The 19493-nt window shown below is 35.7% G+C and overlaps 1 protein-coding gene and 1 long non-coding RNA gene across 5 annotated transcripts in view; one reads left to right on the forward strand and one right to left on the reverse strand.

The window, feature by feature from the left end:
- Positions 1–19493, forward strand: part of PCDH7 (protocadherin 7) — a 417107-nt gene that overhangs the window by 392105 nt on the left and 5509 nt on the right. The window lies entirely within an intron of this gene.
- Positions 4194–16419, reverse strand: LOC106004001. Its single transcript, XR_006605617.1, has 4 exons — positions 16178–16419; positions 12850–12995; positions 12118–12315; positions 4194–4710 (listed from the first exon to the last, which is right to left on the reverse strand). It is a non-coding gene; the product is annotated as an uncharacterized LOC106004001 (long non-coding RNA).

The following is a 19493-nucleotide window of genomic DNA, read 5'->3' on the forward strand; positions in this document are numbered from 1 at the left end:
GGACCATTGAGAGTCAATTCTGATAATAAATTCTCACACTATACCTCATAATAGAGCTGAAAATCTGTATAATAGTAATGGTACGTATGAATTCTTCCCAAGTCTCACATCAAACTGAGACTCATTTTCTTTCTATTTTATTTTCCTTTTTTTTGTCTTCCAATTCCTTCTTTTTTACCTCATACTCTGCTCTTGTTCTTTTCCTTTTTTCTTTCTTCATCCTGTCTTTCCCTCCCCTTTACTGACCCTCCCTTCTCCCTCTCTCCCTTCTTCCCTGTGTTCCTTCATTTTTTTTCATTTGCTTCTACTTTTACTTCCTTAATTTTTCTACCATTTTTCTTTTTCTCAGTCTTTTCTTTTTTTTTTTTTTTTAAAGATTTTATTTATTTATTTGACAGAGAGAAATCACAAGTAGATGGAGAGGCAGGCAGAGAGAGAGGAAGGGAAGCAGGCTCCCTGCTGAGCAGAGAGCCCGATGCGGGACTCGATCCCAAGACCCTGAGATCATGACCCGACCCGAAGGCAGTGGCCTAACCCACTGAGCCACCCAGGTGCCCCAGTCTTTTCTTTTTTAATTTAATTTTTTTCTTTCTTTGCATTTTTTCAATCTTTATGTTATAACTATAATATATTCACTAATAACTATTTAGGTATGAAGGAAATAATAGAGAAGATAGATGACAAAATGAGGATTCAGCCTTTCTTCCCTTACTCCTTCCTTCTTTCCTTTCTGTAACGCACATTTATTGAAAACTTCTTATGTGCACCCATCTAAGAATTTGAGGCACAGAGCCATGTTTATTTTTCACAGTCTGTCAATAAGTGAGTAGAGAAGCTATGGAGAAGCAAGGTTAATTAGCTCATATATGCTCGTAGAGTGAGTGATAACAAAGCAGGTATATTTACTCCATGATCCCAGGCTTAGCCAATGTCTTTATACCTCTTTCACTCTCTAGATTCATTTTTTCATAAATTCCTTAGCACTTGTCTCTTACCTTTAACCATCTGGGAAATGGACACAATGACATTTGCCTCATTCTCTTCTCATTGAGTAGGAAAAAAATGGCTCTAAATTATGCCAGGCACTAAATAATCTATCCCTATGGGATGGTAACTTACACTTATATGGCCTTCTGTGTGTCCACACCTATCCTTGCCCCTCTGCATGGATAAATGTCTGCCATTCAAAATAACAGCTTAACTATTTATCTTAAGAAGCATTACTATGCTGAGTATAATCCGTGCATGGTCACTAGTCACAAGATCCTGTGAAAGCTGACAGATGTCTCCGGGTTATTAGATCCTTTGTACCTTTTGTCCTTATTTTCATATCCAGGTGCTGTAAAACAAAAAATAAAATAAACCAACCAAAAAAAGGACATTTTTAACTCAATTCAGGTTGAATAAAATGTTCATTTGAGACATATTTTGAGAAAAGAAGCCAGTGTATATAAATTAGCAGACTATTTTTGTTAACATAATAGAATAGCACTGCGAAGGAAGGAAGAGTGGGAGAGAAATATCACGACTATGATTTGCTTCTTTAACTGTAAAGAAACAAATTAGAAAGGCTATCATTTTAAAGATTGCTTAAAAATTTAAGAATAATTAATGTAAGAATAATTTATTTAATACTGATATCTCAACTGGTAGCAAGTAACAATGTAATTAATATTCTGTGGAGGCTTAGCCATTTGAACTGTTTTATCTCATGCACTTCTTATATCCCTGTATCTTTTTAATACTGTCAGGGAAATATAATTACTAATTGAGAATTTGTATTTCCTATAAGTTTTCCATATAGAAAGAAAAACACTCCCAAACTCCAAATAGAAACGACATTGAATATTTTATAATAACTGTCAAGGGAGGGGAAAAAAATCTCTCTCATAAAAATTAATTTATTTTAACTTACTCCAACTTAGTTTAAAATAATCTAATCTAGCGTAATGATAGTGGCTTGGTGATTCATCTGTAAGTACTTCCATTTTGTAGGAAAAAAAAACCAAAACAACAAGGGGGGACTCTCTTTAGTTATCCACAAGATAGTGGATTTAATTATATCTTTCCCAGCAGGACAAAGTTTATAGTGCTTCTCCTTCTTTGTTGGTAGCCTTGGGGTTAAATATTCAATATGATTCTCATTACATCTGATTCACTAGTTACTTGAAGTTTTGTTTTTGTTTTTGTTTTGTTTTGTTTTGTTCATAGATTAAAAAATCCAGTCTGATGCTGACTCTTTTGGAATATTTAGCCCTAGTTATCTGGACACAGCATAAGCAGCATATTTTATTTTACTGGTTTCCCATATTCATGAATAATGTATGACTACTCCTACTTCTCAGATCAACTTATTCTGAATCTTCAACCTGACTGCAATTCAAAATGCAGTTAATCATATCAAATCCCCGTATGTCCTTTTGGAAGCCATATAGGCATATCATGAACAGATAATTAGTTCTTATTTTGACTGGACAACATTTTTAATAGTTAAATGACACTCCTTAATACACCCTAAAGGATAAATGAATCCCTTAAGTCATTGCTCGCTTTTATTCAAAGAGGCAAGTTCTCCTTGACAGTTACTTTAAAAGACAAGTTGTCTCAAGATACTTGTTTTCCCTGTTAAATTCTCTTGCTTTTGCACTTAAGCTCTGCATTATTTAGGCTAGTTAACATGCGAAGCAGGAAATTGTTTCTTAACTTTTTCCCCCTCTTTCTGAAGATAACTTAATGCACACTAACTGGGATTCTACACCTTTTATACTTTTCAATCTGTTTAAAAATTCTTTAGATTAAATTATTTGAATGCTTATAAAGCCACCCAACTAATAAGCTAGATACTATATTGTGTTGAATGTACATATTCTTTTTTTTTTTAAGATTTTATTTATTTATTTCACAGAGGTCACAAGTAGGCAGAGAAGCAGGCAGAGAGAGAGAAGAGGAAGCAGGCTTCCCGCAGAGCAGAGAGCTCGATGTGGGGCTCTATCCCAGGAACCTGGGATCATGACCTGAGTTGAAGGCAGAGGCTTTAACCCACTGAGCCACCCAGGTGCCCCGAATGTACATATTCTTTTTAAATTTTTAAATTTTACCATTTTCTCATGTCCCCATGTGAAAAAAAAAGTAAGATGTAAGCAGTAAAAAATGTGATTTTGTACAAAATAGTAATTATATGGAAATTGTTTCTTTAGGGGAAATGAGAGATTATAAGTAGTTAGGTAAATGACAGAGTACTAATTATTATTTATAGCCTTTATTATTATATACCTGCAAGTCACAATAGATTAAATTTCAGTTAATTTTGAACAGCTAGTAATTATAAAATACAATGCTGTCAGAAAAATCATTAACTTATGTACGCCCAACCTTTGGAACTAAATTACTCTGCATTTCTTCTTCTAAGCTCCTTGTAACATGTATTTTAATACTTATTAATTTAAAGAATTTTAAAATTATTGGGGCTTTATTTTAAAAATATGTATTTGGCACTATAATTTATAATACAAAGACAGGAATCTATATTTATATGTGAAAACTATTGTTTTCCTTTACTTAATTGGTAAATATTCTAAAAATGTAAGGTTTTGACATTTTTAGTTTATGCTAAGCAAAGAATATATTTAGTAGAAATAATAATTTTCAATAATTTAGAATCAATATTTTACCACTCAAATGTATGTGTGGATAAGAAACTAGAGTAGTAGTTGGACCAATAGTAGCCATAACTGTACAAAAATATATAAAACCCCTCCATATGTAGATCATTACACTGGGCATTTAAACATGCGTTAGATAATTTAATTATCAAAACAACCAGTGAGATAGACTCAGAGTTAAGTAACTTGCTCAAGATTATATTGCTTGTAGGTGATAGAATGTGGACTTGAAATAGACTTCCTTTGCTCAGATCCCAGTGTTATTAGTCACTCTGATTCATTGGTTCTATCCAATGAAAGCAGTGAAAGTAAAGGTCTTCACAGAGTGAAAATAAAGTTTTACATGGTGTATGATTCCTTGGTTTTTAAACTCCAGAATACAATTATGAAAAAGTATAAGGTATAAATGTTCTTTTTTTTTTTTTTTAAGATTTTATTTGACATAGATCACAAGTAGGCAGAGAGGCAGGCAAAGGGGATGGAGGAGGGGGAAGCAGGCTCTCTGCCAGCAGAGAGCCCGATGTAGGGCTCAATCCCAGGACCCTGAGCCGAAGACAGAGGCTTTAACCCACTGAGCCACCCAGGCGCCTGGTATATAAATGTTCTTAAAGTCACTACTCTCTTTACTGCATTCTCTTCTAATATACACATTTCCCCCATCTCTAGAGTTTAAATCTTCCCTCCATGGGATGCAGCTATATATTCTCAAATAAAAAAAGTCTGGATATTAATCAATTACCTGTTTAGTAGAGGGAATCAAGTTAGATAAGTATAGCTCCAGTATTGCTTTGTGTTCATTTTCTCTTAAGAAATCGGTATAGTCAGTGTTTCTTTCCCAATTTAACCAACCCAATTGTGATTAATATGTCCTACATAATCTCTTTGGTGGTTTGTTTGCCAGAAATAACTGTCCACACTTCTTCTTTTCTATAGTGGAAGCATTGATTTCCACTTCTCACATCCAGTTCACCAAGGAGTGGTTCGGCATCTCCTGTTGTCAGAAGTTCAGCCCAGCACACTGTGGTTTCCAAATATGGCTTTCTTGTTTCTGGAATGACAATGATCCAAAACCCATAATTAAGGTGTCTTTCTATCATGCAGAATTCAAAATAGACCTGTATTGTGATGATGAAACATTTTCTTGGCTGAATATGGTTTTAATAATAGAAGTTTGAGGCTTTTTCCAACATAGCAATTTAGTCTCATTTTGACTTGGACACAAAATTCGTCATCTTAAAGACCAACTGAGGGACAGCTGTGAAAGAAAACCCCAAGGGAACGTAGTCTGTCCCAATGTCATTCTGGCCCTGGAACCTCCACCCACACTCGCTTTTTGAGTTTTCACCTTTCTATCTGTCCAAACTAAAAATGTTCCCTTTATTTCAGTTCAGATTGTTGAGATTCCTGCTACGCTTGACATTCAGGTATACTGCTTTTGCTAGTTTTGTCTTTCTACACAGACAGTGCTTTCCTGCTTTAATTCAGTATAGACAAAGATGTTTTTCCCCCCCTAACATCTGACATGAGTCTGCCTGGGTTTGCAACCTTGTTCTATCACTCGCTAGATACAGACTCTTGAGTGACTCACTTAACTTCTCTGTGTCCTAGTTTCCTTGCCTGTAACATGGGGTAACATACAACCTTTCCTAGAGGGTTGTTGTGAAAACAGAATGAGTTAATATATGTAAAGTTTTAGAATAGTGCACGGCATATCAAAAATTTTTGGATGAATGGATAAACTTCTGCAAGTTATGTTACCCCACTCATGGGACCTGTGACCTTCATGGATCCAACCTTCATGCCAGCTTTTTTTTGTTTTGTTTTTAAGGTTTAATTAATTTATTTTTGAGAGAGAGAGAAAGAGCATAAGCAGGAAGGAAGGATAGAGGGAGAAGCAGGCTCCCCACCCAGCTGGGAGCCAGATGCAGGACTCCAGGATCCTGGGTTCATGAACTGAGCTGAAGGCAGACAATTAACCGACTGAGACACCCAGGCACTCCTTCATGCCAGCTTTGTTCCGTAAACTCCATCTCTTCTCTACTCTCCATAGTGGAATTTTCACTGAGTTCCTCTGTCCTGCCATAACAAGTCCTAGTTCCACTAGTCCTTGGCTTATTTGCAGAACAGAGAAGACTTGCAAATTAGCAAGATTCCCATCAAATAATTCCCTCAAGTATTTTCAGAATATGATCAAGTGGTTAATACAGTTCACATACATTTTAAGTATGTCATTTAAAAGAAACTCCCAAAGCATATGTTTTCGTGTTGATTTTCATTCTTCCGAGACTTGTAGTTTTATCTTTTTTGTTTCTTATAGAGAAAGATTCTTTTGAGGTGTACATGACACTGGCCAGTACACAAAAGCTCTCTAAAACTAATTCCCTCCAGCCAGTCTTCTCTGCTTGAGAAGCTTCTGAAGAGCCAGTGAAGCTAATTCATTGAACACATGAGAAAGTCTGTTTGCACCATGAAACCTGTTTTCCTATGTGATGCCCACTGCTGGCAAAGTCAAAACTGAAAACATTAAGAGAAAAAACATAAAAAAAAAAAAAGACTTAAATAACGAGCATGCACAGCAGATGGTGGGGATAAATAGCTGATCGTCACTGTCTGCTAATCTCACTGTACTGCCTTTGCGTTGTTGCAGTGCCATAATTTCACCACGATTAACTATGAAATTATGTTGGACTGTTAAGCTCTGATTCATGCTTTTCTTAAGTCATCTGCAGAAGACATGACATTCTAATTGCACTCGTGAATTTTTTACACTATGAGTTTGTTAAGTGCAGACACATTTTACTTAAAAAAAAAAAAAGCTTAAATGTATGTAATTTGACATTGTGACAGATTAATACTTAGGCATTAGACCAGCAGTACAATTAGACAGCTTAAATGTGTCCTACATCTTAATGTCTATATGACTTTAAGAAGTCACATTAAGTCCTCCATTTCAAAAGGGTCCGTTGCCATTTTGCTGATTGAAATAAATCAAAGTCTATCAGAGGATTTAAGAGAATTACGAGAAAGCTCATCACAATTACACATAATTCTAGAAAATTGGAATCTAGGGAATTAACTATAAATTCAGAATGTCTCAAGGTAAGAAACTGTATTTACAGTAGACTTCTTGAAGTGGTTATTGAGGATGTGACTAGCTTCTATTTTTTGAATTATCTGAATACCTTCTTAATAAGGATAAAACTTTTTGTCTCTGAAGTATCATTTGAAATGACAGTTAAAAGCACAATTTAAAATCCACATGACATTGTGGGCATATTAAAATTACATTTTGTATTAGATATGATAAAATATATAGCTTACTCGAAATAGGCAAGAATACATAGACTTCCCTATAATATGATTTAAATTATAGACTTTCAGTAGTTTTCAGTGTGACCCAAAATAAAAATTCCATTTTATACAGGGACCAAGTATACACATATAAATATTTATACTCATATAAAAAAAAACTACAACAACAATCTTCACAAAATAATGTGTCTATGGTGTATACTGATTATAACTTCCTAAATGGGTTCAAGCACCAACTAGTGAATCATGGTCTTAAGTTAGAAAACTACTTATCTTAATTACTTATGATCCTGCCTTCTTAAAATGTACCCATCAGGCTGTCACCAAAAGGCAAATAAAATTTTCTAAACTGAAATAAGTTGGCACATGCCTATAATAGTTCTTATTAAAATACACCCACATCACAAAGAATGAGAGAAGAGAACCTTCTGCTTTTTGCTGTTGCCATCACATAGAATACCATTTTCATGACTCCTTGTTTTGAAGATATTCATTTATGATAGAAGCTATGAATAAGCCAAAAATAAATTTTATTTCCCAAGTTTATTATTGAAAAATTTGTATAACTGCCAGACAGAAGTCCTGACAACACTAAAGAACTCTAAAATAGCCACCATCCGTAAGTAAAGAATCTAAACAAATTAGTTGTGACCACTAAGTATGGGGTTTTCCTATTAGGCTTACTCTTCATACCTCCTCCTGCCTCCGCTGAACCCACCCACCCTGCCCCAGGCTGAGTGTGAAGACGACATTTTGTTCTTTAAAATATATCCATGATTTATTTCAATCAACTACAATGCTGTGTTAGAAAACATATCAAAACTGGAGAAACAGGCCCTGAAAGGGGATAAGGAGAGTGAATAGTAGAGAAGTTTATTCAGATCTTCAAATAACAAATAAACAAAAATCACTTCACCTTTTCTGCTTGGCTAATTACATGGAGAAGAAATCAAGAGAAATCATGATTAGGCTGCTAAGAAGAAATCTCAAAGGAGACATCTTGGAACTGGATTGTGAATGGTTTGTTGGGGGACAGCTGGGTGACAAGGCGAGGAATAATAGAAGAAGCAACACCTTAAAGGACAACTTTCTGGAAAGGACAACTGCATTAGGTCTGGTGAAGTGGCAAACAGGAGCAAGTAAGAAAGAGATTAAGTATAAGAGGTAGACAGGATCCAGATCCTGAAGGGCCTTCTGTACAAAAACATGGAACTTGAAATTTATACTGAAATTCAAAGAAGAAGGTTTTCAACTAGTGGGAGACTTCTTACTCTACTTACTCTCCTATTCTACTTACTCTTACTCTACTTCTTACTCTACTATCTATTCTTAAAATAATGGTAAAGGTTTTTTGTTATTAGACACTTTCCTGTTAACTACCAGAAGTCTTGAAAGAGGCTAAACAAAAACAAACACAAAAATGTACTAGGGGTGCCTGGGTGGCTCAGTAGGTTAAGCCTCTGCCTTTGGCTCAGGTCATGATCTCAGGGTCCTGGGATCAAGCTCCACATCAGGCTTTCTGCTCAGCAGGGAGTCCACTTCCCTCTCTCTCTCTTCCTGCCTCTCTACCTACTTTTGATTTGTCTCCCTCTGTCAAATAAAGAAATAAAATCTTTGGAAAAAAGTACTCAAGTGATAAACATCAGGAAGTCACAAAACCCCACATTTAGAGCAGTGTGATGAAGCCTGACGAAGCCCTCTTTAGGGTCATACCCCAGTACCTTCCTCTCCTTCTTAGATACTATGCCAAATGTGTGTTTTATTTCTCTCTCTATCTCTCTCTCTCTGTTTTTGGGAATCACACCACCCACATAGAGAATGGTTTAAAGTGATCTCTCTGGTAATGATCTCAGAAACAGCTCTCACTGAGGGATGGAACAGGAGAAAGTTATCATTCAGAAATTGTTAGTGCCTTCCAGGACAAACAAGAAACAGGACTTTGTTGATTAGCCATAAACAAATCACTGAGACAATCATACACTAGGATGTAGTGAAATTTTCAAAAGTGCAAAATGAAAATTCTTGGCAGATGCTCAAAATTTAGGTAAATACAACTCGATGAAAACTTAGCAAATCAGAAATCTTCCATTCTATTTCCTCTCATGGATGAAATCTGGCTGGTAAGGGTCAAATATATCAATTCTTCACTGTCCCTACTCTAACCAGAAAATAGGTGGGGGTGTATATTAAGTTCTTCCTGAAACTGTAACAAAGTACTACAAATTGTCTTAGAAAAGCAAAAATGTATCCTCTTATAGTTCTGTAGGTCAGAGGTTTGACTGTGGGCCTCCTTCCTGGGTTAAATCAGTCTCTGCAGGGCTGCATTTCTTTCTAGAGGCTGGAGGAGACAATCTGCTGCCTTTTCCAGTTTCTAGAGCCTTGATTTGTAACCTAAACTCCTAAAATCTCTCTATTTGTAGGTCAGTATATTAACAACCTCAACATCATCTGATGCCTTAATTCCACCATCCCTTGTAAACCGACATGTTCATAGGTTCTGGGGATTATGATGTTGAGTCCTTGGAGGGATCTTTTGCTCTTCCCCACCCCAGAAGCTATGCAGGGCGGCTCTTGCTGCATCACATGGAGAATCAGAAGTGCCTCCAAATCTGTGCAGCGCAAGAAGGTATAATGCAGGCAGGAGAGGATCTCCAGAGCTCCCCTGTCTGCCAATCACAGGCTCCAGGGGAGGTTCGACAGTGAGACTTTGCCACTACCCGAAGAAATAGGAAGTAAATAAAGGAAAACATTTCAATGGGCAGCAAAAATCAATGAAGCAAACTGATCTAGTGTTACTTCATTGATTTCCCCCACTTTAGCTGCTCTTTGAGTCCTGTTTGCAAATCATCAGAGAACATTGCCTTCCTTCTCTTTCCTTTTATTTACCTGCTCTGCTCTCCCAAGCTCTTCAACACTCTTTTGGTCCTAATTGTGATTGCCAAATTTAGTTCCAACTGATCAACTTATTGACCACACTAAGGAGCCAGCATTCCAGCTGTTTTAAAACTCTCCTTATAAATGGTGTTTCAGCTCCCACTGAAAGCTTTCAAAACCTCATCTCTCAATAGTACTACAAAACAAAGTTTTTGTGAAAATTTCCTTAGTAAGGAACACAAAGGAGAAACTTTTCGTCTTTGCCCCAAATCACAATAACTAATGGGATTATATTACAACATATTTGCTATTATGCAAGTACTTCCAAACAGATTAGCTTTTCTGTATGACTAGTAAAATATTTCAACAGGTAGTCTAAGCACAGAGTTTGAGAATATATTTGCAAATGGCCATATCATTAGAATAATTGCAGAGTTTCTCAGATTTCTACACTAAGGGAGAAAATGCATGGCTACTTTTTTTTTTTTCACATTAAAAAAAATAATTATATTGCTTCAGTAAATCTAAATGGATTTGATTTGTCCCTCTGTAAAAAGTAATCACATTCCATTGCAGTTCTACTCCATACATGATTTTAGCTTTAATATAATTTATTTTAGACTTCACACAAAATAACACATAGAAAAAGATACTTAGAAACACCTTTTATCTCATTACAGCCACGGAAGTGATGGTCTTCTTAAGACATTGCTACATACTGAATTAATTTGTTTTAATATTTAACATACTTGCATTAAGTATTTAGACATTTAATGCCAGTTCCTTATTATAGGAACTATTTGTTAACTTATCACTTCCTTTTAAAAAAAAGTGCTTTGTTGTGGTTTATGTTGGAGGAAAGAAAGTTTGAGAAAATAATATCTATTAATTGATTTTTTCAGTTTTCTTTTTTTTAACTTCTTTATTTGTATAGAATTATGTTGTGTGTAAAGGAAAGATACATGAATTCTGCCCTCAAGAACACAATCCAACGATAATATTCTTATAGTTAATAGGGCTTTTGTGTACTATCTTCAGAATAAACATGCATTCCTAAAGACAACATTAATATTTACGGTAGGATATATATCCTACAACGTTATGGTCAATTATGAAAACCAAAGATGTGAGACCATTGCTGGAAAGTGATTCTAAGTTGATGTTTGCAACTCTTTTTGTGTTATTCACATCACATTTCATAGTAAAACCAATACAAAGTGGCTCATGCATTTCATTAACTTAAAAAAAAGAAAAGAAAAAAAAGAGAAAACCTCACCTGGATCATTATTGTTTTTGTATGAATTTTCATAATAAAGAGAATTCACCTGCCATCTTCTGGTAAGTGAATGAAGGTCTAGTTCTTGGCAATCCCAGACACTGATTTGAAACAAATATTGGTTTCAGGACCAGGAAAGAGCATGTTTTCCAACTGATGGTCAGCAATCATTTAAATCCATCCCCAAACATTAATTTCCTATTTAGTTAAAGCCTTATAAATTATGGGGCTTTTATATGTGAACATTTACATGACCATCTTAAAATAGTGACATAATCAAACCTTAATTATTTTCCTTACTTCTAAATCAGTTTAATAATTTGTTTTTATTTCTTTTAAATCTTTCTGTCAGTGTTTGAATGGTAATTTATTTACTGCCTATAATTTCTATTTTTGGAGGATACATGTCACATTGTTAAATATTTTTTAAACTTTGATTGAAACTCAAAGGGAAAAAAAAAATCAAGTATAAAAATATACCCTCGTTCTCCAATCCCCCAGAAGGCTGGAAGTATACTGTGGCCTTAATTCAGGTATCTTGAACCCCATAGAAACTTTAATTTAGGGGAGTACATACCTATATTTATGGGAGGAGATTCTAGTTTTCATCAGATTACTAAAGTCTTTGACACTCAAAGTAATTTCTAATATACCAAAATCCAAGAGACTAGGAGAAAAATTATGAAAGACAGGATTTTTGCAATGGAAAATAAGCATGAATGGTTAAAAAACCAAAATTGGGCTTGAGTGAAATAATCAGTTGCTAACTTGTGAAACAGATGCCCCCAAGCTTTCTCTGGGTTTTATGAATTCTTTTGATCAATATCGGAGCACCTTCCCATCTCCAGCCTTTTCCCTCCTGTCTTTCCACTCTGCTCCTTGAACACTCCCTTAACCTCCACTGCCTCTAATTTTCATGTGTGAAGAGAGAAATCAAAGTGAAACCACATCTCTGATGTACATAAATGGATCACTTCCAGGCAGTCACCATACCTTTTTCTGCTGTAGTGCAGTTTTCACGTGCCAACCAGCAGATTCATGTTTGAGTTGATTCAGCAGGATTGCTTGAGACACGGCATGCACAGTCTCCACCATGGATGATAATGCCACATTCAGAATGACAGTGGTCGAAGCCTCAGGGCAATAAATGCTTCTTGAGAAACATTCAATCGCTGTTTAACTGAGTTTAGCCTAAAGTATGGAGAAAAGTTGCTGATGCTTTCAAACATGCTTAAACATTTTAATATTGTCTTGGCATGTCAGCTCAAACTAGAACACTCTTAGGTATAAAATGCAGTGAAATCCTGTAATTATAGACCCAGAATTTCCAGATCTTTCTATAGTAGCCCTCAGCTTGAAGCTGTTAATTAAATGTGCTTACATCTCTGAAAATGTTCTTTGGGAGAGTTGTACTTTCAGCAATATTAGTCAGTTTGTTACTCACAAGAAGAAGACATAAAAGAAGTAGTGTATATTATTTCCAGATCTCAGGCTGTTTATTGTAGATAATATATCCAAGATCATTATCTCAGAGATCCATCACTGCATTGATGAACCCTCTCTCCACCAAAGAAAAACAAACAAAAAATTAAATGTAATTAGGTGCTTCAAACAGCAAAGACTTACTACTCCTCACATTTCTGTGGATTGACTATGTGGTCTTTTTGCTAGTTCTGCCTGACTCACTCATGAGGCTGCATTGGCCTGGAGAGTGAAAAAGCTTACCTGGGGATAGGCTCTGCTGAGACTGCTGAGTCTCTTCCTCAAGTAGCGTTTCATCTTCAAAGAGACTAGATCGTGCTTTCTCTCAGGGGCAGAGATGGCAGGGTTCCAAGAGCAAACGCAAAGAAAGTTGCTAGACTTCTTGAAACCTAGTGTGGAAATAGCTCAGTATTACTTCTACCACATTCTAATCATCAAAACTGGCTCATCGTCAAGAGATACAGAGATAGAATCTACATCCTAACATAAGCACATTCCAAAGAGAGGTGTATAAGGAGATTAGAGGAATTTCTGGTCTTATATCACAATTTGATGCAATCATATACATACATCATGAAATCTGCAGAGCTCATCTGCTGAATGGCTTTTTTGTTCCATCATTTCCCATGTATGGAGGGTACGCTGAATTTTAGGTATTTGCCCTTTTATTTCTTGTCTTTCTTTGATTTTAACCTCTTAGTCTTAGATTAGTTTATTGCTAATTTTTAGCCTATCTTAAAAATGGAGTTCCTTCTTACGTTGTGGCCCATGAAGGCAAAGCAAGGTAGCTAGCCAACAACCAGTATTTTAGGGGAAAATCTCTTTTAAACGAAAATGATTCATTGTGAGGTTGATCTGTTTAGGTTGTAAAGGTAGCTGCATGTAATAGAGCATTTCCTCTTTAGTTTTGAGCAACTGTAATTACTCATACCAAATGCATCTTCCCTGGAAAAATCTTAATAAATAAGAACCTGACATAGAATATACAGGATATAGGAAACTTTTTATTTTCCTACATAAATGGTAGCTCTGGTATACTTCAGTCTCTAAAGTCATTAGTACTACTGGAAAAGTACCTCAATATGCCCCTTTGATTGATGATTGGTATTAATTCCACAATAAGTTAATCTTTTTAGCCAAATATATCTCAAAATTCAGAGTCCTTCATATGTAAAAATGTTAATATCAGGATACCTGGGTGGCTCAGTGAGTTAAATTCTCTGCCTTTGGCTCAGGTCAGGATCCCAGGGTCCTGGGATCCAGCTGGCATCAGGCTCTCTGCTCAGCAGGGAGCCTGCTTCTCACTCTGCCTGCTTCTCTGCCTACTTGGGATCTCTCTGTCAAGTAAATAAATGAAATCTTTAAAAAAAAAAAGGTAATATCATATATTATTTTAAAAATTGAAGACTCTGAGAGTGATGTTAATTAAACATAGTATATCTACAGGAAAACATAAATATTTATATAATATAAGATAAAGATGAAGAAAAGTCTTGTATTAAATGTCAAGGGTATAAATTTATGGGAAAAAAAACCACTTTAGTTTTCAAAGATTTTTTCAGGACATAGTTGTGGGTGAGGAATGATGCACCTGAAGTAGCTAATATTTATTGAGGGCTATTGTGTGTCAGGAATTATTACTAATACTTTACCTATATTAATAGACTTAATTTTCACAATAATCCTGAGAGGTTAATTTTTTCTGGTATACTTGTTACACAGATGAGGTAATTTATATCAATCAAGTAACCTTTTCATAATTATATGCTAAGTTATAAAATTAGGATTTTAATCCAAGGAACCTAGCTTCTAAGCTTATTTCCCTCAATAACATGTATTTCACTTATGGAAGACTATAGAGATGAGATAGATATAGATAGAAATATAGATATAGGTATAGACATATCACCTTAAATATCTCCAGGGTCTCTGACCTACTATTTACTGAGTATCTATACCACACCAGAGACCAATCCATAATAAGCATTATATACATTAATTATTTTATCCCTGTAATATAAAAGGAAGTAGGTCTTATTCTCTCCCTCATGAGGACCTTGAGGCTCAGAGAAATTACGTTCAAGAAATTACATCCAAAGTCACAGAACTTATATATGACACACGCAGAATCATACACAGCAATGTTGAGACACCACATCTATTCTTTTCACAAATTCCCTGTCCCATCAGGACTTGCTTAGGAGTAGCATAAGAAGACTGAAGTTAGGAATGAGTGCATAGGCTATTCTTATATCCTCTTTAAGCTTGGTAGGGTAAAGTGATTTTAGACAAATCAGAACACTGCTTAGAAATCTTAAAAACCGGGGGGCCTGGGTGGCTCAGTGGGTTAAAGCCTCTGCCTTCAACTCAGGTCATGATCCCAGGGTCCTGGGATCGAGCCCCACATTGGGCTCTTTGCTCAGCAGGAAGCCTGCTTTCTCTTCTCTCTCCCTGCTTGCCTCTCTGCCTACTTGTGGTCTCTATCAAGTTAAAAAATAAAATCTTAAAAAAAAAAAAGAAATCTTAAAAACCCTTCATTGAAGCCCTAGGTGACACTTATATATCTATAAATCTTCCCTTCTTCTGGAGAGTAATCAGATACTTCGAGAATTACGAACTGCTTGTTTGCATCAGTGATTCCTACCCTGTCCATTATCTGTTACTGCTTACCCTTCTAGTTTTCCCAAATTCCAGGAACAGACAAAAGGTAGGGATCTTTAGGTTATTTACATTTAAAAAAAACAAGAACAAAAACAAGTCTAACTCCATATGCACCTTTTGGATTTCATCCCCTCACACCTAATCTTTAGTGACTTCAATAATAACTTCCCAGTAAAGAGTTTATTTATTTGTCCTCAATTGTATTAAATAAGGCAAAAGTAAATCATTTTCTGACACCTATTTTAAAGTCGAGCATTTTATTTAATCACTTGAGTAAAACAGATATTTTCATATTTCTTTTCCTAAGAAAGTAAAGGTAATGTTAAAGTATTTGTTGGAAAACCATTACCAATTGTCTTTCTTTTTTCTCACACATCCTTTCGTAAAACCCTTTTTGTTGTCCACCAAATTACACCAGAATTTAGATGTGCCTCCAGAAAAAGAAATCTTTATATAACAAAAAGTCAAGAAGTATAAAAAGAAAACTTCCTTCAAAAAGGAAGAAAAGCAAAAGGTGCCTGTATGTGGTTTTTTTCTCCCCAAAAGGAGAGGATAACACAATTTTTCATTGCAGAATTTTCTCAAGTAATGTTAAGAATATGCTATTGCTTGAATTTAAAGAACAAATTATAGGAATGGTGTGAACATCTACACATTGACTAACAACTCATCACATGATCAGAGAATTAAGTAATTTGTATGTTAAATAAGCAAATTATGCATATAACATGAAATAACTGAGCTTAAAAAAACTCACTGGAAATATTTTAAAACTAAATGCGGTGTTTTCATGCCTTCTCTTTGGAGATAAAAATACCCTTGTATCTTCAGTACCAAACCAAGGGCCTGCAGTAAAGCGGGTGCCCAGGATTCTGGCAGAAAGCATAACTCAGCATCTGAAGATCCTTACCGGTGCAGAGCTGTCTTCAAGAGTCTTAACCATATAGTTCTCTTCTGTAATAAAGATGCCCGGAATGGTTTCTGAAATGTATAGAACAGCTTCTGGGAACATGAATTGCCTGCATAAATCTGTGCTTTCCTTATTATTTCTGATGATTCCACCTATTGTCTGTCTGTCCCTCCTTGTTGAGGTCACTGTACCTGCATTTCCCAGGACCAATTCACCCACCGAGCCCAGTAAGGGCAAATGTACTTTTGTTCAGAGAAAGAGCTGGACTTCTTAAATCCTTTATCATTTCCTCTATGTTAGGAAATATAGGGAGGTTGCACCATTATTGGCATTATGTTGTAAAATTTGTGACTTAGCGGCATCTATTTCTTGCACTTCTCGGAAACTTTTTTTTTTTTTTTTTCTCTTCCTTTGGAGATTCTAGTTTTTTCTTATGGCTGTGGGTAGCAGTAATTGACCTCTAACTACTCAGCTATTACATTTTAAGAAGGAACATTGTAGCATTATGAGAAACACTAAAGTGAAAGTCGAAACACTTAGTCTTTGGCCTCTGCTCTCCCACAGGCTGGATCCTTCCTGCAGCCATCCTCCTGCCTCTCGGCTGAGAGGATAAGTTAAGACAATGAGTGTGGGAAAGTATATTCTGTGTTATAAACTCATCTAAAATTGTTTGCTATGATGATGGCTTAAAACTGTACTTTCAGAAGGAAATTAACTTGATGTCTAAGAAAGGACTGTAACTCTCCAAATGGATGTAACGGGTCTAGCAAAATAGCATAACTAGAACCTCAGGAGTAACGCTAACGTGGCCATGGGATCTAATGAATTCCTATTCTGCATCCAGTCTTCACCAGGTTTGAGGTGATTAAGTGGAGGGTGGGGGGGGGTGGCTGCGGAGGAGGGCTCTAAGGAACTGATTTTATTGTGGAAAATGCTGGAAGAAAATACCATTATATTTTGATGATAGAATATTTTACTTTTCATTGATTTACTTAATGCCAACTCACAAGAATCATAACGAACTGTTTCCCATCTTCATTAAGGTTCAAATTTAAAAGAAATAGTACTAAACAAAAGCATGAAATAATGTTCTTACATATCAAAGCCACATCCTCTGTGAAAGACTGAAAGACTTTGAAAGATTACTAGTTGTGTGAGGTCTGCCTCTATAATTCTACAAAATAAGACATTTTAAGAGTATGTCTTTTTATGAAAGGGAGAAAGAAGTGTCTTTGATGTTTTTTTAAGACCAGATTTAAGTTTTGTGTTAAAAAAATACTTACATAATTAAAGTAAGAAAATATAGAACACATAAAAATACTATTCCATTCATGCAACATAATACAAATTACATTTGTTAATCATTGGTGTTTCTTTTGAAGATTCGTTTGAGTCATCAGGATTGGGAATTTTGATTGCTCCTGATGAATCGCTTATAGCCTTTCTTGATTATTTTCTAAATCTGATGACAAACACTGCAACATGTCTTAGCCAATTAGGCTTGTCAACTTCCACTGTGGTCTGCAATCAAGTGTTTGACTTTGGAAATGACAGGAGATCCTTATTAAAAGTCATGCTCCTTGGATGGAGATGTGGCAGCCCACAAGTGCCTGATGGCAGAGAAGACAAGTTGCCTTTTGTTAAAAGCAATAAGAGGAAATCAATTTCAGCAGGAGATAATCCAGACTAGGATGTAAGCACTGAGGGAAGAAATTGAAGAGTCTCTCACCTCTAGTTGATGAGAAATTGAGTCAATCTAAATAAATATAGTTCCTTATGAACAACAGAAAGTTCAGGTACAGAAGTAAAACCTCAGGTAAGAAGAGTTGCTTGCATATTACACAGTTCTCTGAGCTTTCTCTACATGCATCTCAAACAAAAGAATAACAAAGTGCTACACATTTAAACTGGAAACACAATTAGTCCCTGAAAAGCAGAAAATCTGTAAATTACTGTGTAAGTAAACTGACACATTGTGTGAGACTTAAATAAATTTAGCTGATCGGAGAACTTTCTGGGCCATTTCTGCTGGGAATGACAACCACATTCAAAGAGATCTTTCTTGTTTTGGTAGCTTTAGTCTTGATTATTTTCTTGTGTCTTTGATAGGCACTATCATACAGGAAAAAGAAAAGTTTGAACTTATTAAAGCAATGAAGAAAAAGGGAATGTTTAGAGGAAAATGGGTCTGATCTTGCACTTTGCATTTTTACAAGAGTTTTTCCTGTTCAAGGCATTTCGGTCAGCTTTAGATAAACAAAGTATCCCAAGATAGAAAATATTCCGGAAAGAACTCCCACTTTGCTTATTTAAACTAACTAGATCACAAAAACCATTCATAAAATTTGCCAATAGTTTGATTTTTAAAATGCATCCAAAATATGTGTTTGAGAGACAGAGAGGGAATTTGGCATAAGAATATGAATAAGAAAGTGCTTTCACTTTTGATGATAAAATTAATAGGGTCTTCTGACTTAGAAGTCAGATGGCAACACAGCATGTGCAACGACAATAAATAATTATCTTTGCATTTTACCTTTGGGAAAGAGAATAGTTAGTCTAGATTTCCTGTGAAGAGCGCTGGCATTTCCTCAGTGAGCTCTCAGCACACAATGTAAAACAATCTCAGGCCATAGCGGTTCAAAAATCAATGGGTTGACAAATGTCAATATTTCAGTTATCCTTCCTGGCAGGAAAAAATGGTGTGCATTGGACTGCCTTAATCTGGGAGATTGGGCAGAGCAAAACTTCTGAAATAGCCTATACAAATGATAGTCAAAATAGGAATGTAATGTTAAAGTAGAGAGGGTGAGGATGGTGGGTGGAGACAGAAACAGAAGGTCTAAGTATTTGGGCGATCATTTAAATAATCCCTTCTTTAATTTTAAACCAAATCAACCCAAGATCATGTATAGGCAAATCTCACTGATTCCATTGTTGTGACTATATTTGCAGAGGTTAAAATCTGTCCATCTTTTAAGCCCAAAGCCTTGTTAAAAAAAAAAAAAAAAAAAAAAAGTCATATTATATCAATTGAAGCACAATCACATTATGTTCTTTTGTTTGGCAATAAAATAAACTAAAAATATCTTAAATGAAACCCTACAGTTATATTTTAGAATCTGTTGAGGAAGACTGCTTCCCACCCCCCATTCTTTTTCAAATAAAAACAAAGTCTGCTAAAAAAAAGTTAATAGTAGGGGCGCCTGGGTGGTTCAGTGGGTTAAGCCTCTGCCTTCGGCTCAGGTCATGATCTCAGGGTCCTGGGATCAAGCCACACGTCAGGCTCTCTGCTCAGCAGGGAGCCTGCTTCCCC

Source organism: Mustela putorius, unplaced genomic scaffold (genome assembly GCF_011764305.1).
Source record: "Mustela putorius furo isolate JIRA1106 unplaced genomic scaffold, ASM1176430v1.1 tig00000083_pilon_pilon_pilon, whole genome shotgun sequence".
Classification (NCBI taxonomy): domain Eukaryota; kingdom Metazoa; phylum Chordata; class Mammalia; order Carnivora; family Mustelidae; genus Mustela; species Mustela putorius.